The sequence below is a fragment of the Panthera pardus genome, unplaced genomic scaffold (genome assembly GCF_024362965.1).
Source record: "Panthera pardus isolate Hobbes unplaced genomic scaffold, ASM2436296v1 HiC_scaffold_10, whole genome shotgun sequence".
NCBI classification, from domain to species: Eukaryota; Metazoa; Chordata; class Mammalia; order Carnivora; family Felidae; genus Panthera; species Panthera pardus.
The window spans coordinates 96,516,301-96,538,800 of NW_026526655.1; the positions used below are offsets into that span (position 1 = coordinate 96,516,301).

At 39.4% G+C, this 22,500-nt stretch overlaps 1 protein-coding gene across 6 annotated transcripts in view; it reads left to right on the forward strand.

Annotated features, from left to right (window-relative positions):
- NCKAP5 (NCK associated protein 5) overlaps positions 1-22,500 on the forward strand; it is a 959,339-nt gene that overhangs the window by 326,110 nt on the left and 610,729 nt on the right. The window lies entirely within an intron of this gene.

Below are 22,500 nucleotides of genomic sequence, written 5' to 3' on the forward strand. Positions count from 1 at the left end.
ACAAAATAGATTAAAAAATACTAGTCTTCCCCAACCTTCTGCATCTTGGGCTTCATCCACTTCCTCAAGTCCTCTATTTGCCACTTTCCACCCAAAACGGCATAATGAGAGTGTTCAATGTTCAATGAATTTGAGGACGGAGTACAAGATTTCCAATTTGCAGGGACGCGTATAAATCAACATGGGAAGATTACCATAGTCTTTTCTGCAGCGAGAGGTAGCATGTTGGAATAGAGAGAATACAGCTTTGGAGGTAGAGGAACATGGTTTCAAATTTGGTTCTACTGACTAGGTAACTATGAGCTGAATGGAAGTAGGTGGAGAGTAGGGTGATGTTCATATTTGAGCTCTGAGGATGTGGACAATGCCTGGTCTGCATCAGAATTTTTCCACCTTGACACCATTGATATCTCAGCCTGAAAAATTCATCATTGTGGGGACTGTCCTGAATATCATAAGAGGCTTAGCAGTGTCCCTGGCTTTACCCACTTGCTGCCAGGGCCTCCTCCCTTCTTTCCCAGATACAACAACCAAATAAAAAATGTCTCCTGGAGTTCAAGGTCACCCCACAGTGGCAAGCACTGGTATACCTTTTCCCTTTTAGACTTATCACTGGAAGAACCCTACAGGTATGAATATCCTATTGTCTTATGAAGAATCCAAGGCTAAGGAAGGACTAATATTTAAGGATTTTTCAGAGGCCTGAAGAATTTTAGCAACCATATTAAATATATTTACTAGTTTTTAAGCAATATAGAAAACCTTAGCAAATGCTGTTTTCCTAGATCCTAGGGGGAGAGAGTTATTATTTCTATCCATTTTTTCCATTACTAACACTGCTGCATTTTGTGAGTCCTCAAAAAAAAAGTCATTTATTTAGTCCAAGCAATACATTTGGTCTACAACCTGCAGAACAATTAGAATCTTCATTTCATTTTGGGTACACTAAGACCATAAATAGCAATGGCACTGGACCATGATTATTAAGCTATCTTCATTTCTTTGAATAGAATTGGGATTTTAATATTTCTGAGGTCCTTTCTCACGTAACAATATAAAGGTAAAAAAAAAGAGTTGTAGGTGCTGAAGATGGAGCATTTGGTAGCCAGCTTTCTGGAGGGAAAAAAGGGAAAAAGACATAGCCCAAGTGGGAGCAGTAGTGTGTTTCCATCTGCTAAGCAACAGATTTGAGGCAGGATAAGGGTTAGCAGCTGAGGGCACAGGCTGGCACTGGAAATTTGATTCCCAGGATTTCCCATTTTTGCCTGCCCCCCATAATCACCTTGGCTGCCTGGTAAATGCCCAAGTCTCTTTTGTGGAGATTCTAATTTGAGAGGTTTGGGGTTGTGCCCAGAAATAGGTATTTGTAAGAAGATTCCCCAGGGGAACTTTATGATCAAGTAAGATTAAGAAACACTGAAGCCCAAACCTTTTCTACTCAGAATGTGGCCCACAGTCCAGGAAAAGTAGCTGGGAGTTTATTAGAATCAGATTCTGAGCCCCTAGTGCTGACGCAGGACCTGGCATGCTGCATTATTTCTTCTTCTTCTCCTCCTCTTCTCCTCCTCCTCCTCCTCCTCCCCTTCCTCCTCCTCCTTCTTCTTTTTTTAATATTTATTCTTAAGAGAGAGAGAGAGAAAGAGCGTGAGCGGGGGAGGGGCAGAGAGAGAGGGAGACAGAGAATCCGAATCAGGCTCCAGGCTCGGAGCTGTCAGTACAGAGCCCAATGTGGGGCTCAAACTCACAAACTGAGATCATGACCTGAGCCAAAGTTGGACGCTTAAAGGACTGAGCCACCCAGGCGCCCCGGGGACTCTGCATTTCTAACCAGCACCCAGGAGATGCTGATGCTTCAGGTCTGTGCACTCCATTTGAGCAGCAGGGATGCTGGTGGCCTTGGGGGGGGGAGGGGAGGAAAGAAGGATGAGTGAGTCATCATTGAATCCTGTTCTGTGGGTGATGTCACAGATCTCACATGTCATTACATTGGGACAGAGGGCTGTTGATACAGGGGCATGGAAGGATATGAATTTTCAGGTTAATATTGCTAATGTCCAGAATTTCAGGTTTCCTTAAAGTATTTCACACGAGAGTCTGCAAAGTATCTCTGAAGGAAGGTAGAACTGTTAGCTGTTGTTTAAGGACCCTTTGCCCTCAGTGATCCAATCTTACCAGCCCAGTGGTGGGTTTTATTGTTTTTCATTCAGGACTGTCTTAAGTAGCTGCCTTTCCTCTGCCAGAAATGCTGAGCCATTCATCTCTGAATCGGCTCACCCTGCGAAATGAGTGTAAAAGAGAGCTGCATGATTATATTTATTTGTTAATCATAACTCCTGAGAGGCAGCATCATGCCTTCATCCATGGTAACATTTATTGGATGGTTTCACCTTTTCTGTAGCTCATATCATCAGCAGCGTTTTGCTGATGAGGTCTGGTAAAAGTGTACACTTCAGGCCTGTTGAAAAGAGGATAGGCAGGTCAAAGGCACAGTGTGAGGGACACAGGTGGTGATGATCCCTGTAACAAAGGCTGAGCTGGCAACCCCAAGGCCAGCAAAGAGAAGATGCTCTTCACATCTTAGTCCCAGCAAAACCTCTTTGGCTCTGATTGGATTCATTGCGCATCCTTGAACCCATCAATATCTCCAGGGGAATGTGATTGCTGCCTGCCTTTCATTCAGGTCACAGGTTCCACCCTGGGAGCAAGAATCCAGTGCCACAGGGTAGGGGAGGAGTGGTTCTTAGAAAGAAGGGGGCTTCCTGATCTCCTGAATCACATTATGTCCACCACAGGTGCCCACCAATAACCTCAAGCAATGCAGTGTCCCTTAAACCAGTGCAGAGTGGTGCGGTAGAAACCCGAGATGCCAGTGCTTAAGGGAGGCTAGGGTTGAAATAATAAAAATGAGTTATAGTGCATGAAAATCCCTCGGGAAACATCATCTCAAAGGGCTTGTACTATGAAAGAAAGCCAGTTTCTGTTAAAAAAGCACCTTATTGTTAGGCTTATGTAGACACTCACCCATAAATTCAGTCTTTACAGGCTGTAGTAGTCCAGGTTTCCTACAGTATTTGGACCCATCTTTCCCTAAAGGTTAGAGTACACACTCTGGAGACACAGAGTCCTCATTATAACATCTGGCTCTCCCTCACATGCTGTGTATAGTTGGAGAAGTGGGTTACCATGTTCAAACTTTAGTTCCTCATTTATGAAGTAAGATCATGGTGCCTTCCCCCTCCTGGGTGGTTGTGAGGATTATGTATGGCAGTGAGGAAGGGGACCCTGTCTATCTTTGTCACCATTATATTCAGTAGCTCTTAGCTCTGCAAAAAGCAGGTGCATCGTAGAGCTTGCTGAGTGAATAAATACATGGATTCTGAAATTGCATGGCATACAGCGTGTATTTTAAAATATGTATTTTGGGGGCACCTGGGTGGCCCAGGGACTGAGCATCAGACTTCAGCTCAGGTTGTGATCTCATGGTTCATGAGTTCGAGCCCTGCATCTGGCTCACTGATGTCACCACAGAGCTGGCTTTGGGTCCTCTCTCTCTCTCTCTCTCTCTGTCTCTCTGACCCCCCCCCCCACTTGCGCGCAAGTGCTTGCTCTCTCTCTCTCTCTCTCTCTCTCTCTCTCAGAAGATAAAATTAAAGTAAAAATAAAATATGTATTTTCTGCTTTTCTTACTTGATGGCAATTGATGGTCATGTGTGACACTAACGTATTCTTTCTGTTTGGCTAAAATCAGGGCTTCTTTGTAAAGCCCATGTGAAATCTTTGAAGAAATTCTAGGAGTTTCTTTTTGTGCCCTCGCTGAGGAAGTACATCTCCAGGCCACACAGCTAGGAAGCTCCAGCACCGCTGAAAGTTTCCAGAAGCCTTCCTGCAGTTCTGTCTCACACAGCTGGCTGTGAAACAGACTTTCCTACTTCCTAAAAATCTTTTAAAATATTTTTTTTGTACAATTCCAAGTAAATATTATTAAAGGGTTTTCTCAGTGAGTCTGTTTTACTGCCACAAGTAAGCTCAGAGAAACTGAAATGCCATTCAGGCCTTCTGTGCTGTCCCAGGAGGGTCCTTCTTGCTCCTTGAGCCAGAAAGGGAGCTGTTTGCTCGGAAGGCCTGGTTTACCCCTGCATTCTGGTTTGTAGAGGGAGAGGTAAGCTAAATTTAATGCAATCCAGCCTTTTTAAAGTTTTAATTTCAAACTTTGTTGTATCTTAGAATCCCAGAAGAGGTTAAAGGATGTATATGAGGGCTGGTATTTTTAGAAGACAGACCTGGAAATTAAGATTTCCGTCCAGAGCTCAAGATCTATCTCACGCAGTGCGGGTGACTTTCAGCAGCTCCCGGGGGAGTTTCTGGGAGTTTCTTTGGGCATAATTTGAAATGGTTGGTGCCAGGCTGTAGGTGGGACAACCATTTCTCACAGTAAGAAGCTAAGAGCACCTGAGGGCTAGAGTCTTATCAAAATAGCATCGGGAATGTTATTATATTATTATTATTTAAACATGTGTCTGCAGAACTCTAGCCCTTTAGAAATGTGATTTGGTCTGGGAGTGTGATTAGGTTTAATTTACTTCTCTGTCATATTCCACAGACAACTGTGCTGGTTTTGCCAGTTTTATTTATTTTATCTCTCTTGCTGCCAGTGCCGCCCACCCCTCCCTGCTCCTACCCCAACCACATGGCCAGGAGTGAGGTGGTGCACAGGAAATGTGTGCCTTGAGGCGCGGTTGGCCTTAACGAATGTTAATACATAATGTGTAGGCAGGAATTTTGTTTTTAATTGGGTAACTCGTGTTAGGAATCAGTTATGTTGTTTATAGGTGATTCTCCTCACCTCTCTTAACCCAGCGTCTCCCTTCTTCAGCATGGTCTTGGTCGTTGGTTTCTTAACCTTGGTCTTTGCTTATTTAACCTCCAGTAAATATGGAGGAAATTCCCAAAATGCTGTAAAAAGGAGAGATGCTAGCTGCTCTAACGATACCGTGAGAAAAGAAAAACGAGTACGATCCATGGATTATCTGTGTGTCAATGATCCATGCAGCTAATGTTTGCTGAGTTCATCTTTTGTGGCAGATACTATCTTACTCATTTTTATATGCTTTCTCTGATTTAATTCATTTTTTCTGGTTTTACGTGATCACAGGAGTGAAGTTAAAGAGTATTGTCAAATACCCAAAAAGGATATAAATTATTTTCTTTTCTAAATCCTTTTCTCCACTTTTACCCAAACTGGGATCTATTTGAAAACACACTAGTAATAAATGTCCAAAACAATTTGTTGAACAAATAGATGAAAGGATGGATGGATGGATGGTTGGATGGATGGATTAATGAATGCTTATTTGCAACTGGTCTAAATGGAAGAATATTAATTAAATCTTTCCACATTAAAAATCTTAGAGGCCTTTGAGGTGATATAGTCCAGCAGTTCTCAAAGTGTGCTCCTAGACCAATAGCATCACCATCACATGGGAACTTGTGAGATATGCCCATTGCCAAGTCTTGCTTCAGGTCTCTTGAATCAGAAGCTCCAGGGGTGGGCCCAGCAATCTGTGTTATAATGAGCCCTCCATGTGATTCTGATGTTCCCTGAAGTTTGCTGACCACTGATCTGGCTGCATCTCCTCATTTTATGAAAAAGGAAACTGAAACCCAGAAGACTCATAGTCTATATAGCTTCTACATGTCCTAGGCTCTGACCCCAGGACAGATTATGAAATGCAGTTTTTTGAAGAATATTCTCTATGGTCTAGGAAAATTATGAAAAGAAAGGTAATATTTTTTCTTTCATTTTTGATGATTACACATTTTGTTTTCAAGTACTTACTCAAATATTGTTATTTGAACCTTATGGGTCCAGATTTCTTATCAGTAAAATGGAGATAGAAGTATTTGTTTTACTGGTATGTTGTAAAAGACAATTTAACTTGATGGTGTTATGTTGAGAATAAAACTTTAGGTAAAATGTGATTTTTATAAATTATTTTCCCACAAGTTCAGTTTTAATAGGCATTAATCATACCTCTGGACCTCAATCCTGGGTGGAATGATAGCCTTTCATTATAAAATAAGTCTCCGTAATTTACTATACATAACTTTCCTGTATCCATGCTTTTCCTGTTTTCAGAGGCCAAAGCTGATGCATTTAGCAGAGCGTTGTTTGTACAGTGGGTACTAAAATATTTGTTTGAACTACTTGTGTCTTTACAGATTAGAAGGACTCTGTCTAATCAAATCTATTGACTTTCTGCTAAGCAAACCTAGTGTATATAAAATGGACTTTACCAAAGTGATGAATGAAGGGATGATACTTTACAAATGATTGTGAGATACAGTAGCTATAAAATGTTTAAAAATTAGACACATAATTTTTACAAAAATATAACTTTCATGTAAAGTAAATGCATAAACATTCGGTGTTTTAAGATTTAGCAAGTTAGGTTGAGTATTGGGCAAAGACAAGACATAGTTATAATTAAAGTTGAGAAGGCAATACTGTCAAACTGGAGTGAATTAAACAGCTATTGGGAATCGGGATTTGATCTGGTTATAATCCTGGTTTTGGTGTTTCAGTCTAAGAAAGATAGAAGAGGAAGGGGTCAAACACACTGAAGTTTGCCAGGGATACTTGATTGTTAAGCTAGGGATGTGGCAAGAAGTAGGTAATTGAGCTCTTGAAACCGGAGAAGTCAGGTGCTTTAAACAGCCAGATTTAACAGGAAACTAGATGTCTCCATGTGCGGGCAGCCAGACAGACCTTGTGCTGTTATCATTCACTTCCCCGCTTCTTACAAAATATCCCTACCATTTTTGTCATTTTATCTCTCTGTCTAATGGATAAATGCAGCTTTCAAACATTGGAGTATCCTAGCTTCAGTACAGCTTTGTGTTCCTGTTTTTCCAAAAAAACATGGTAGTAGAATCTGTTTTTGTCATTATATACACTATGCTAATGTGGCAAAGCAGGTGAGTAGTCTAGATTCTAAAACAACAGTATGCCCAATGCTTGTGATCTGTGAGAAAAGAGAGCACCAGTGTTCAAAAAGTACACCAGTCATTTCCGTAAGGGATAGCAAAGTCTATTTAAAGCACTAAAACAGGAATATCAATAATGAACTAGTGTGGACTTAGATGTAATCCAAGAGTATAATTGAGTCTATTATAGTCGAAGGATTCCTCCCAGTGAATGACACAGAACAGAAATTGATATAAGCACAGTATCCAAGGTGGGGGCATGGCTGTGATGTAGACAGACCTATCTTTGGAGCTCTGATCTGGGGCAGGAGTTGAGAGGAGGAGAGCTCTGAGAGTGAACCTCAGATGATGGTGACCCCTTGGTCCCAAGTGGAGCAGTCCACTTAGGATGAAGCAAGATCTGGGTGAGTTATGGGCCATGCTGGAACAAACAGCCACTGCTTCAGTGGATGGTGGATGAGCAAAAAAAGTCTGTCCTAGAGTTAGTGATGGTCCATAGCACTGAACTTCAAGGCTGAGCTCATTCTCACATCATTTTTAGAAAAACTGAAGCCCAGTTATGAGGAATGGGCAAAGAGGCTGATAGTAATAGAGGAAGAGGTGATCATGGAAGAGTGTCGAATTTGTCCCAATTTTCTCAAGACTTTCCCAGTGTTAGCACTGAAAGCTTCACATACTAAGAAACTTCTCAGCCATGGGCAAGCAGGGGTGCACTACAGTTGAAATGGCCTGGAGGTAGTTAGAGCCCAATTCCCATATTTTTTCAGCAAGGACAGCAGACACAGAGGTTTGCCAGCAAGTGGAGGTCTAGAGACCACCTACCAGGGAGGATGCTGACTGAATGAGTCATAGAGAACCAGTGTGCTTGAAGTCCAAGTTCTCTCCAGCCTGTCAGCTTGGAACAGGCAGAAAGCAAGCAGTGGTGAGAATTTAGAGATAGTCCAAAAGAGAAATTTGACTTTGTTTTTCTGGTAAACTAAATCATAGCACTGAGTCCTTCAAAAATAATTACAGGCTAAAAGGGTAAAAGATACTCTATCTGGCTAATCATTCCTGAGACAGCCTAGTCCCAAAGCAGAGGCTCCGTTTGCTTCTACTTCGTGTAGTTCCCTCATGCATACAAGTGCTGTCCAAAATCCTCAAAATCCTCAAAATCCTGCCACCTCTTGTTGTAGTAGGTTTGTTTGACTAAAATGAATAACAATGCTGGAGGCTGGAATTAGACTCACCTGCAGTTTACCCTCAATTTGCAGCCTTTCAGTCATAAAAATGAGGGGCCTTTTCATGTTAACTAGCCTTATTCTTGAGTGTGATTTGTTATTATAGCAAATTTAATTTTGCATGAAAAGCGTGATAACTAATTATGTGGCATTTGCATACTCAGAACAAATTCCCCAAAATATTTGCATAAATTCCCTGATGTTCTTTTTGACTCAGTAACAACCTCATCACAGTAAATTGCCTTCCTAAATTGATTTAGCACATCTGCCTTGTCTAAGTGTGGCTGATTTTCATCAAAAATAAGGATTAGGATAGTTAAATTATTATCCACTGGTAAGTGAACTCTCTGCATGGCTACCCCATACATGTATTTTTTAAAATGGACTTCCTGTCTTGGATGATTGTTCCGGTACAAGGCACTTCCCTGACTCTTCAGGTCCCAGACATTGTACAGTCCATTCAGTTACAGGCTTTTGCAGTTTTAGAGGAAATACTTGAAGAAAAAATTGTAAATAACAGCACAGGTGCACCTGCTACCATTTTATTTATCACGGGTACTGATCTCATGTTGTTTTGTAAAATGGCACCTCCACGATTGGTAGCAATGTGGGCTTCACGGTGGTGTGGCTATTGCTGGTTTTACGTTATTTTAATTAAACTTAGATTTTTCACTAGATGCAATGAAGTAAGTCACTTAATGATTCTCCAGCACCCTACACGCAAAAATGAGATACGTTAAAAATACACCTTGCATTGTTACTCAATGCTCAGGGCAACTAGAGAAATGAATTATAGACTTGGGCAATCAGTTAACCTTAAATTTGGGGAGGAGGAAACATGTGGGTAATGAATGTAATGATGATGGGTAATTAATTTATTAACTGTTGATTAAGCAGTGGTTTGCGAAGTTGAGTGGGATCAGAGTCCTCAGGGGACTTGCTAAAAACATACTGCATCTGGGTGGCTCAGTCATTTGAGCCTCTGGCTCTTGATTTCGGCTCAGGTCATGATGTTGTGGCTCATAGATTCTAGCAAGCCCCTTGTTGAGTTCTGCACTGACAGCACGGAGCCTGCTTGGGATTCTCTCTCTCTCTGCCTCTCCATCTCTTGTGCTCTCTCTCTCAATATAAATAAATGAAAACATTAAAAAAAACTAAAACAAAACCAAAAGAAAACATATTGCTGGGCCTTACCTGGAGAATTTCTGATTCACGGGTCTAGGGAAAGTCCCAAGAATTTATGTTTTTAATAAGTTTGCAGGTGATGCTAATGATGCTGGTCCAGAGAACACAGTGTGTTACCACCCTGCTTCTCTTCCAAGGGTGAACTGACACAGAAATAGAGGCTCTGAGCATGAGGTTTTGCTCTAAATTAAAAGTTGCTATGTGTTAGCAATATTTCTCTTTAGATTTTCCAAGTGGGAGCATTATAGACTTGTGTCACCACATTCTAACACATACTTAATTTGTCTTGCCCTTCAAGAAAGAAGAAACTTCTTTTCTCCTGAATCAGAGAGTTTCCACTGTCAGGGCAAAATGGCTTTTTAATTACCTTTCAAGCAAGAGAACAGTGCAGTTTCCTTCAGGCTGTATCAGCCCTTTGGGTTACCACTAATAAAAACACTTTTTAATCAGAAGAGTGGTAATCATTTTATACCACATTTGGGGCACCGTGGAGGATAATCTCAGGGTTTTTTTTTCTCCACATAAAATAAGCTACCGCGTTGAGAGTGGAAGGTACCAGGAAACAGATGGTACTTAATCCCGTCTCTGAGAAAAAAATGAAAAAGTTTGCTACTGAATTTTTTTATTGGGGTATCTTGAACTTCATAAGTCCTTTCTCTCCATCTTTCAAAACTATGCTAAAATCTTCCTCGTATGATTGGCAGCTGATTCCTAGGCAAGATTCTCCTGGAAGCCATTTCAGATACTCAGTGAAGCTGTAGGCTCAGTGTCTCGCAAGGCAAAGTCAAGGGAGAAAATTGTTCTGTAGTCTCAGAAGGGTGCATGTTTAACCACTGGTCAACTTCTCCACTATGTGCCTTGGCAGAGCTAAGACTACAAAGTGGAAAGAGGGGCTGCTCCATGAAAGTGGTAGTCAGCCAACTGATGGAATCTCTTTATTTATAGGACACAGGGGCCCATTGCCAAAAGAGGGGCCTTCCCCTCTTACCTATTAGTCCCCACTTGGCATTTTTCTGGTCATATTTAAAGATATGAAGAGTGGCAGCCAGATGTGTTCTGCTCTCTCCCCCCACCTCCATGCCCATTGCACCCTTATTGATGTTGGCATCGGCAACCATATTGAAATATCACTTAACTGGCCCTCAAGGAGCTGAATCTGTTTCTGTGGAATTGGCCTCTTCCTGAAGGATGTTGGGCAAGTTCAAATGTTTTCTTTTCAGCACTGGGGTTGCCACAGCTGAAGAAATGGCCTACTCCCCTCCATATTACATTAGGGGTCATCCACACTGACAGCCCTGACTGAGAAGGTTCTACTGAACAGGCTCACAGTGTCTGCGGCACAGACTCCAGTGAATTCGAGCTGTGGTTTGTTCTTTCTTAGACCCTCATGTTCCAACAGAACCCAAGTCCTACCCCAGGCTCCTGGCGCTGACTCTCAGGATGAAATTAACCTTCCATAGAGGACATCTCTCTTTTAACCTCAGTTAGAACTTCCCTTGTACTTGACCTTTAGTATGTGCAGGGAGGGGGATGGCCACAGATATTATGCTCACATCAATCACATAGACTGTTGTCCAAGAGAAGCCACTTACTCTTTCAAAGTTTGGTGTGAACTTAAAGGTTTTCTGGTTCAGCTCTTCATACTAGTTGTTTTCTTGGGAATGCTTTTTACTGTGGTTTTGTAGCTTTTGTCAATCACATGAAAATCTGACTTTGCATAATTTTTTGCTGTTAGTACTTTTGTGCATTTTGCATTGACAATACAGCTTTATTCTATGTGTGTGCACGCACACACACATACTTTGCAAAATATGGCATCTGAGAAGGTAGCTGAGAGGGGACAGCATATCTCCTCAGAGCTTCCAGCCGTTATTTCCTGTGGCGTGTGGCAGGGGGACACCCGTGGTCTCCCAATATACATTATTTGATGTTAATATGGAGAATAGATTCGGGGGAAAGAGGAGAACATGGTGGTCAGTGTGGCAATTCATATGTTCTGCTGCCTTTTGTTTTAGAAAATGCAACAGGAAAATGTAAGTGTTTCTCTTCACCAAAACAAGTCTGGATGTTTAAATAATTAAAACAACAGCCTGCAGCCACATGAAAGTGAGGAAAATTTAAGATCCATTCCATTACTTTCATTTTCTTATTTTTTACAATGAAAAATAGACATAAATGACATCTACTTCTGAGTAACACCCATTCCCTTCCAGAGGCAGTGGAAGGGAAGTATTTGAAATACCTTGCTCCAGGAACAATGTTCTTTTCTCCAGTGTGATTTATGTGCTCACAAGTGAGAAGTGCAGTTTAACAGGCAACATACTCAAATCCTTGAATATTTCAGGCTCAGAAAATAAAAATGCAAACAAGGTTTATGTGTTAATGTATAAATGAATAATCCCCTCACCCAGTAGGAAATACCCCATCTCCTGAGGGAAGCCTCTTACTGAAGATGAATATGGAAACATTTAAAAATATTTTTATAACCCTCTTGTGTGGCAAAGGACATCTTCCTTGGATAGGCAGCCCAGATTTTCCTACAAGAGTTCCTGGCTCTGACATGAGTGGGACCACCTGTTCCTTTTCTTTTTCTTTCTTTTGAAAGTTTTTTTTTTAATTAATTTATTTAGAGACAGGGACAGTACAAGTGGAGGGGGGGAGAGAGAGAGAGAGGGAGAGAGAGAGAGAATCCCAAGTGAGCTCCTTTCTGCCAGCGCAGAGCCCGATGTGAGGTTGAAACCCACAAACCCATGAGATCATCACCTGAGCCTAAACCAAGAGTCTGATGCTTAACTGACAGAACCACCCAGGCATCTCCAACTGTTCTTTTTCTAAAACATCTTTACTTTCAGTCTTATTTGCTAATGATACAGGAGTGTCAACAAACTTAAGGCCCCAACTTGCCTCAATAGAATAAGTGATGTGAGTGGTTGAGGGAAGGTTTGATTTGTTGGTTGATGGCTGGTGATGGGTTGGTTTTGTTTTGTGAGCTCCTCAGAAATGACCAAGATCACTATTTTGGAGACCATTCTCCAAAGGTGCCTCAGGGATAACTGGCAACATCTTTCTCCCTAGTTCTTAAAGTTAGATATCTGGGTCCCACCTAACTCGCACACTTACAGTATCTGTATCTCTTGGCTGGGACCTGGGATCTACCATTTTCCCCAGAGCCTCTGTAGCCTCTCAGGAACACTGAACTTTAACAACCACCTAATATTTTCTAGAAAACTTTGCTCATAGTTTCTGTCTTCCCCTGGCCCAATTTTTCTCTTTAGTTTCCCCAGTGGGGACTTTGGAAAACCTACTCCACTAAAAGTGCTTTTGCCGGGACACGAATAGCCCCCATATTGAAAATTGCAATAGTTAATTTGGGGGCCCCCTTACTTTAACACTGATTGCATTTGCTATTCCATTCTTCCTGAAACACTATTCTGAAGTACTGGTTTCTTGTTCCTCTCTTACTGGCTTCTCCTTAATTTATTGGCTTATTCTCCGCCTCCCAAACTTCCATTACTGGATCCCATTTTCTTCAGTGTTGTTCCTTCATCAGGTGATCTCACCTCAGTCCCATAGTTTCAAATACTATTCATACTCACTATGGAATCCCAAATTTCTGGCACCCAGACCTTTAATCTGAAGACAAATGTCCGCATCAACATTCCCTCTTCCATATGCAGTAGACTTCTCAAACCTAATTGCCCACAGGAGAACAATTTATTCAACAACTTTATACAAACATGCTCTTTCCATAGTCTTAGGAGATGGAACATTATTCAATTGCTTAGGCCAAAACCCAAATATTATCTTTGATTACTCTTTCCTTATTCTTACATTTAACCTGGTAGTAAATTCTGTCACCTTGATCTTCAAAAATACATATGAATGCAACAGTTGATGACTCTCCTTGTGATGTCCTAGTCCAAGTGATTATCCTCTCCTGCCAGTAGCCTCCAGCTGGTCCCCTTGGTTCTGCTCCTGTTGTATACATACACTCCCATTTTTGCCTTTAACAGTAGCAGAGGGATCGTTTTCAAACTTCAGTGAGATGGTTTGCCTCCTCAGGTAAAATCCCCCTGAGATTGTTCCTTACTTCATTGAGAGCAAAAGTAAAGTTCTTACCAGGATAGTTAGACCCTTAGGATCTGTCTCTTCTCCGTATCCCATGTTTGTGCTATTCCTGGAACTTGCCAGCACACTTCTGTCTCAAGGTCTTTGTATTTGTTCTTCTCTCAGCCTATGATGAGTATCCCAAGATAGCTGTCTGGGGTTAGTTCCCTCATTTCCTTGAGGCCTTTGCTCAAGTGTTGTCTCCTCCTTTATCAGTCTATATTCACCTGAGTCTTCTACTTCAACTCCTCTTTTCCTTCTACTCTCTTTAATTTTTCTAAATAAAACTTAACTGAATTGAATTGTTTTGTCTGTTTTCTCCACAAAAATGTAAATTTCATGAAGGTGGAGACTTTTGTCTATATTGTTTATGGATTCATTCCCTGACCTGGAAGAGTGCTGAACATAAATTCACACTAAAAAATATTTGTTGCTTATTGAATTAGGCATTATTTACACTGATATCATTATTTTTTTAAAGAGAACAGTGAATGGTAATAGAGCTAAGCAATAAACTATTGCCTGTAACAGTAAGGCAATGATTCTTAAAAAGTCGTCTCTAGACCAATAGCATCAGAATCACCTGGGAGCTTGTTGGGGATATGGATTCTCCAGCCCCATCCCAAACCCACCAAATCAGAATCTTTGGGGTTGAGCCCAACAATCTGTTTTAATCAGCCCAGGTGATTTAGATGATTCAGGTGAACAAAGGAGAACCATGGCTGAGTAAACAAATGTGTTATGATCCCCCAGGTGATGCTTCAAGTGCACAAGTCTCTTAAAATGCCCTAAAGCTCTCACTGGGGGGAGAGATGACATTGGTGCCAGTGTACCTCTGGGCACATATTTCCAAGTCCTATACTAGGTGTTGACATTATAGTGTATATCTTGACCTTTTTAGTAAAAGCAAGGAGTTTGACTTTTTCAGTGTCCCAGGGCAACTTTGGAGGAGTAATAGGAGATAAAATTAGAACACAACTGTCCAGATTTTGAAGGGCACTGATAGTAGACTGAGGGGGCTCTGTTATGCTGTAATGAGTGGAATGGCACTGTGTGATCCAATACTTCAGTGGAAAAAAACATGAGAAAAGTACAATATAATGATGAAATGGATTCATCAGTCAATTCTGTGTTTTGATGTGTTACCAGATTTGGAGTAGTCCTTAAACTTTCTGTGGCTGAACTCTTCTACCCACAATAGCTAGTGACCTACCTAACTGAGCATGTCCACTTATTCAAAGTTCTATCAGTGTCTTTCCATCAAAGCAATAATCAAAGTTGAAATGAAGACTCTGCTATGTCACTTAAATATTTGTTTTCGTGTGTGTGTGTGTGTGTGTGTGTGTGTGTGTATGTACACCATTGACTGCCATGTTGACTAATGATATGTTACTGACTTGCAGAACTTTAGGAGAGGGAGAATTATTTCTCATTTCACCTTCAACATGTGGGGATGCACCTAAATATAAGTTGAGTTATTTTTACCACCTAAGTGAATTCCTTCATTTAACCTATACATACTGATTTCCCAAACTGCCGTTAATAGCATACATAGCTTAGAAATACAATAATCACATCTTTTTTCCCCACCTAAAACCAAGTATAATTCTTATGTTTTTCCTCAAAGAATACATAGTTATCAGTAATAGCATCTTTATCAATTTTGATAAAAATTAAAAGGTGTGTGTTTGGATTTATTCCATTTATGAGAAGAGAATGCCAAACATGAGATGACAACCGAATTTCTTCCCTTGGCCTTGTTCAACCCGGTCAGGCAAATCAAAGCAAAACCAAAGCCAAATTTAGGAAGATTATATAATTATCCTGAATTTGGAGGTTTATTTCTGACCTTGTTTTCCAGCATTGCATATAGCCACATCTCCCTAAATGAAGGGGACAATGAAGTCATTCTGCTTCCATTTTTGGTCTTACCAACATGGAATCTACCTTGAGAGCAGTTGGCTGTGGGAAGGGCGTGCTCTGCTTCAGTTTGGCCTGGTGCAGTGAAAAATGTACTAGATTGAGCAATTGTTTGAAATCTGTCACTGTTGGACCCCAAGGAAATCATTTAACCCCAATCTGAGCCTCTGTTTTGTACATTGAAATGGTGAGCATGACACAAGACTGTTGGAAGGATCAGATAGAAGGATGCCAAAGTGCTCAAAGTGCTTCAGAAAGCTGTGACTCCAAACCTGTATCCATAAATCAATACAGAGATGTAAAGTTAGCCGCTTAGTATTTAATGTTGTGTGTTTGCTATATTAATTTCAAAACTATTGACTAATATTTACACTGTTGCTTACAGTATAGGCCAAGCTGTTGTAACATAGAGACCCAAAATAAATAGTTTTAAATAAACCAGAAACTTCATTCTTTTTCATGTATGAGGCCAAAGGGAAAGTTAAGGGTGGGTGGACAGCTACTTTAAGATCAGTCAGTCTTGCCATCAGCAACATAAACCTTCTGTCTCTGGGCCCAAGGTTGTTAGCATTCCCAGCTGGGGGGTGAATGTATAATTGGCAAGTACCTTGTCTTTGGGTTGGAGATTGTTTGGATATTGCATGGACCATTTTTGCTCATGTCTTTTTGGCTTGCATTCAGTTACATCTTCGCATTGACTTTGATGGAAATTGAATCTCTAGCTTAGAAGCCGTGTGTCCAACTGGAAGCTGTCTTTAAAAGAAATGACAGAATGTGTATAATGGGGGACAAGTTGGTAGTCTCCAACAAATTGAGATGTATTGTACTGCTAAGCTGTACTAATAATTTGATTTGTATTGCTTACATTGCCTTGATACAAAAATAGCAGGCAATAAAACTTTTCAATGACTCTGGTTTCTATATGTATCTATGATGTTGCTATTAATGGATAATAATGAAATGTTCATACATGGCAGAGGTTATGAGATGTTTGTATTCTGTAGGGTTTTCTATTCATCATGCTATCAATTATCCCTCCATTTGATAGCAAACTTTGGTTATCACTTTTGCATTGTATTGATCCTTACGAGCTCATATGACTTCCATGGCATAGATAACTAATGTCCGTAGATCTACTTCAGGATTAGGAGATCAGAAAAACCTGATTTCTTGCAAAATTGTCATTAGGTTATCTTTGAGAAGCCATTTCTGATTTTTAATAATGGAAAAAAGTGAGCATACAGTAATTTTGGAAAAACTGCTGAATGCCTGTTTTAATGCCTGAATGCCTATAAGACTGTTATAACCTTTTCAATTAAAAAAAAAAAAAAGCAGTTCTGGAAGACCAGAGTGATAGTTTTATAATTTCAGATTCTCTTGTTATGAAACTGAATAAATAAATTGATGCTTTCATTTATTTAACACACTTTCAAGTACTTGGAATGTTCCAACTTCTCTGCTAAGTATTGGAGGATATAAAAATGAAGTAAGATGTGCTCTGAAGAGTGGTATACATCCAAAGGAACCTGTTTTGGTAAATAGCAGGATACAGAGGATTGGACTTCGAAAGAGTGACCTAGCATGGAAGTAAATATTTGGGAACTTCTGGATTTTTAGTGATTTTGAAAACCCAGGTACTCTACTGAATTTGCCAGTAGAAAGTGAAAGAAGGCTTTAGGGTGGAACCCTACTCTTGATACATAAAGGGCTGGAAGAAGGAAGGAAAAAGTCCAAGATCTCAGAGCAGTAGCAGGAGACCAGAAACCCCTTCACAGAACACCAAGAAGGCACAGAGTATGGTTGAAAATGTCAAGTGCTGCAGGAACTAATTATAAGGAACCTGTGATTACACCTGTGGAGGTCACTTGTGGCTCTAACAGAACAATTCCACAGAAGAGATTGCAGTGTGAGTGGAAGCAAGGTTGAGTTGTTTGATGAGTGAACAAGGAAGAGTAAGAGATGGCTGATGGAGAGATAATGGCAGTTAGATCAATTTGTTAGAGCTGGTATTCCTGAATTGATTTGTATCTCATTGGAAGAATTTATGTTGGCACAGATGCCAGTCAAATATGAGGCCACTTTCTGTCTAGTGCTGTGTAATTCCCAAAGTTGGTATGTTTGAGCTTTTTACAATCACTGCGCAGGTGCAACTTTTCATTAAGGTAACAAATAATTTTTGAGGGCAACATCATTTATTACAGTTGTTAGTCATTTTCTAATTATGGAAATCCCTGTATTTAATGTTAGTTGCGGTGATTTGAACAGCTGGCCTCCTGGTGTGTGTTTCTTTGCCCAAAGGTGAATTGGGAACCGTACAAGAGTGCTGACACAGTTTTTACAAATTCTGCTGTAACTTACACTGATTATAACATCAAGATTATGTGGATGGATTTGGGATCTCTGCAAGCTTTGATTTTAGTGTTATATTTTAAACTCCACTTAAAACTAATGATACATCAGATCCTCCCGTCATTAGAATTCATTTATAATGGGTCTTGCTCAGAACTGACCTAGATCAGACAGTAGGAGGTTCACATTAAATGGGCTTATGCTACACAGATATGCAATGTTAGGTGTATCTATAAACCTCTAATCGCTTTAAATGTTTCATACTAATTGCCTTGAAACATGTGCATTAAAGAAATGAAAGGCAAATTTCCTGAAATACATCTCCAAAATGAATTTAATTTGCATAAGTTTTAGCCAAGAAGCAGATGTCTTTTTAGTGCTGTACCTTTGTTAAACTTTTAAGCATATTATACAAATATATCATGGTGTAACTTAGTGTTCCTCTCTAATCGTAACTTGGGTGAAATGCTTTTAGCAGAACACTGACAAGGGCAAGTAATAAAAAAAGAAGGACTATTGTTTCAAACACCAGCTTAGCTTTAGAACATAAACTACTGCATTGTGATATTTTAGATCTCACTTTCTAAAATTTAATTATAAAATCTTTGTGGATGTTATTTTCTGGGGCTGTATTTTCCTTTAAAAAATCACTTTTTAAATTTGTATATTGAACATATATTAAACTAGAAAGAGAAGTATACAGAAGAAATTTAACCTATGGTACTACCATATACCATGTTTTATTCTCTTTTAATATTTTGTGTATATTTTCAAAATTGTGATTAAAAAAGGATTGTATTGTTTTAAATCCTATGTCTCTCTTAATATTATAGTGTTTTCCATTTTATTATATATTCTTTACAAATTTAAGAAATTATATAATTCTTAAAATGGCCAAAGTGTGCTTTTTTCTTAATAATTCCCGCAATTTTGGAAGCTAGGCTATATCCAGTTTTTCCATGCTGTCATAAATAATATCTGAACATCATTTGTTTTAATTTATTTACTCAGGGTGTTTTCTAGACACGTAGTTTTTGGGTCGAAGGTACATGTACATTTTAATTTGCATGATCTATTATCAAATTGCTTCCCCCAATTGTTAAACATGTAGACAAAATATACCCTTGTACTTAATTTTTTATGATTATCAAGTCAAGTATAGAACAAGAATTTGTTCCTATGTACAGAGACTTTTCTGTGATCTTGCTTTCCTCTTTCTTGTTCCCCTCCTCTGTCCATGACAAAGATATATAATGTATACTTTACATTTTTCTTCTGGGACTTTGTTTAATTTTATATTTACATTTTTGGACATAAAATCCATTTAAATTCTTTTGAATTTTTGCTTTATATTATAAATCCTTTATGCATCACTCAGGTTTAGAATGCATGTGTATATACACACATGCACATGCACGCATATGTATATGTATTAGGTACATTTTCATCTCTTGGACATTTGGTATATATGTACATATACATACACCCTAAAGTAAGTTCAAGGTACATATACACACATGTTTTCAATTAAATTCCGTGCTTTACTTTCTGAGTTCATGAATAGCTAAAAATATCTTTCTGTTGCTTTGTTATAGAATAGCTACGTGATTGGTGATATCTATGGAATAAAACTCAATGTCTGTGTACCTTATTTCAGTGGACATCAGGGATGGCTGGAAACTATGAACAGCCTACCTGAAATCCTTGGTAGGAAACCCCTTTGTCAGTTTGGATGCCCCATCCACTATTTTTCTTTTACTCTTATGCAAGTGGATGTGTGGATAGTTTTCCCATAATTTCTGCCTGGAATGTGATGTGATGAGCCCTTTTGATGTGTATATTCAAGTCTTCTTTTTTCCTCTATATTCTGAATTATTTAATTATCTCTTAGATCATTGTTTCCATTCCAAATCTTGTAAAATACTCAAAAGCCATAATTGTTAGATAAACCTGTTTTCTTTTCATCTCTTTTCATCTCTTTTCATCTTTATCTTTTACTTAATTTATTTAGATTTGGTTTGTCCTCCACAGGACTGTGTATGTGATTTCATCATCAGTTCTACTCTTGTACCTGATGTGGGTTTTTTCATAAGGAAAATGAGTAGATTAGAATGTTTATCAAGTTAATAGCATTACTTTGGATCAAGTCTTTGTGGTGAGGACATACAAAGTAAATGCTGGCCAAAGCAATGCCTGAGACACTGACAGTCTTCACAGGTAAACTGTGTTGTGGACCGTGAACTCTGACACCAAGGATAATGGGGATATGTGCATATGTATTTTTCTAGGTTATAGTAGTTTCAGTCTTCACTAACTGGATGGTAGACACACTAAGTGAATCCTACCATAGAAGGTGCAGAAGAGTATTTAAGGACCTGACCTAGATGGTTTCTAGATGAGATAGTTGAGGAGTAGACTTCATTTGTGTGACCAGTTCAGTGCCATTACACCAACACCCATTGGCCCCTCTTCACTAAGGCATCATTCCATGATGGGGAGAATCACCCCATCATAAAAATCCCAGTGTAGGATCAACTGGGATCAATTTTGCAATGGTGGTTGATATTTCCTTGAAATTCTTAGCTCACCCACCTCCCTTTTTATTTCATTTTATTGTTTCAGCTTACCCATTTTTACAAAATTAATTTGGGTGTCTTTTCATCTCTGCACCTTTTTCTTTCCTTAAAGCTTTCTGCGCATGTTTCAGACAGTCCCACTCTTTCTGGATACTACTGAACATGTTAAGGTTCTTTCTAAAACGCTTTTCATGTTTTTCTTAATCATTTTCAGAGTGACATGCTGTCCTGTGACTGAGGGTGATGTGCTTTGTCATGGGTTTTATGTTGTATGTTTTCAGTGTGCTTATTCTGGAGTGATCCATCCAGATACTCTATGGACAGTGCCCATTCTCCTTTCTGTCCATCTGAATGTATAGAAAATTTTTCTCTAAGCTCTCCCAAATATCCAGTGTCTTTCAGGCAATCTGGGGAGCTGTTTTTGTGAGATGGAATCTTGTCATGCCCTTTCTTTCTGCCTGTGCCTTAGATACTTTGAAATAGTGGAGACCCTGTTTAGTAACATCCAGAATGTGCTTGATACCCAAGCTCTTGCTCTAGGTATAGTAGCTACGTTGCACTTCATAATGACTGTAGCTCACTGTAAACCAATCTGCCCTCACCATCCATTGTTTCCTTGGAGTTAATATCCAAATGGATGGATATATCCAAATGGATGGATAAAAGTGGTTCCCATTGGAACCCTCTTTTATTCTTATAAAATGATAGGGATTTCTTATTAGTTAACCAATTTCTTCAATTCAGGGGACAGAAATGATAAATGTAGGAGAATGTTGCCCAAGTTGTTTCAGCCAGGGAAGAAATTAACAGAAGGTACATATAAGCATCATATTTTTTTTTCTCAATTAATTTCAGTTAGGTGTGTGTGTGTGTTTGAGAAGAGAAGAGAGACGAGTGTGGTATAGGCAATACCAAAAAGTACTCAAGTAAAATATATTGGATGTTAGAGGGAAAGCGCTATGGAGAAAAATAAAGCTCAAAAGGAGGGAAAAGTCATAATTCTAGTTTCCCATTATCACGTGGGTTAGGACTTGATAGTTATTGCTGTAGTTAGTTTAATGGAAAAATGGGTGAAAGTACTTTATTTGTTTAATTTTAATAATAAATTTTATTACTGTTGCCACTATTGATATTTTGGTTAAGTGTTCTACGCAAAAGGAATAGCGTATACAAACATAATGGGGATGAGTCAGCCAGCAGGGTGGGTTTAGGAAGAACATACAGAGTGGTTCTGTACTAGACTCATATCAGGACTTAAATCCCGGTTCTGCCACTTCCTTGCTGTATGACCCTGGAAAGTCTATTACGTCATTTTCAAAATGGGGATAATAATAGTATCTACCTTTTGGGGATATTGAGTTTAAATGAGAAAATACTGCAAAAGTACTTAGCCCAATGCCTGACGCAATGAAGTTTTGTGTAAGTTTTCGTTAAGAAAAAATAATAGGTCAGGAAACCTTTGCATGAGTTGAATTTTCCTGGTGATAACCGCTATCTGCTGAACTAGATTCAGCTTCTTCATTGCACCTTAGCAATAGCACACTCTAGTATTCACGCAACTAATGTTCTCCTGGCTGGATCCAGGGGTATCCTACCCAGACACTGTGGAGAGCTCCCACCTAAATTGTCTCGCAATCATGGAGCAGTTAGAGAGTGGGAATCTTTATATTATTCTTAATATTTTTTTTTTTTTTGTTTTAAAAGTTTCTACATGCTGTTTAAATTTTAATTTCAGTTTCGTTAACGTACAGTGGTATATTACTTCCGGGTGTGGAATCTAGTGATTCAGCACTTCCTTACAACACCTCATGCTGATCATGATAAGTGTACTCTTTAATCCCTTTCACCTCTCTCCCACCCAGCTCCCCTCTGGTAAGCATTGTTTGCTCTCTGTACTTAAGAGTTTTCTGGTTTGTCTCTCTTTTTCTTTGTTTATCTGTTTTGTTTCTTAAGTTCCACATATGAATGAAATCATATGGTATTTGTCTTTCTCTTACTGACTTATTTTGCTTAGTATTGTACCCTTTAGATCCATCTATGCTGTTGCAAATGGCAAGTTTTCTTTTCTTTTCTTTTTTTTTTTTTTATGGCTGAGTGATATTCTAGTGTGTGCCTGTCTGTATCTTCTTTATCCATTCATCCATCCGTGAACACTTAGG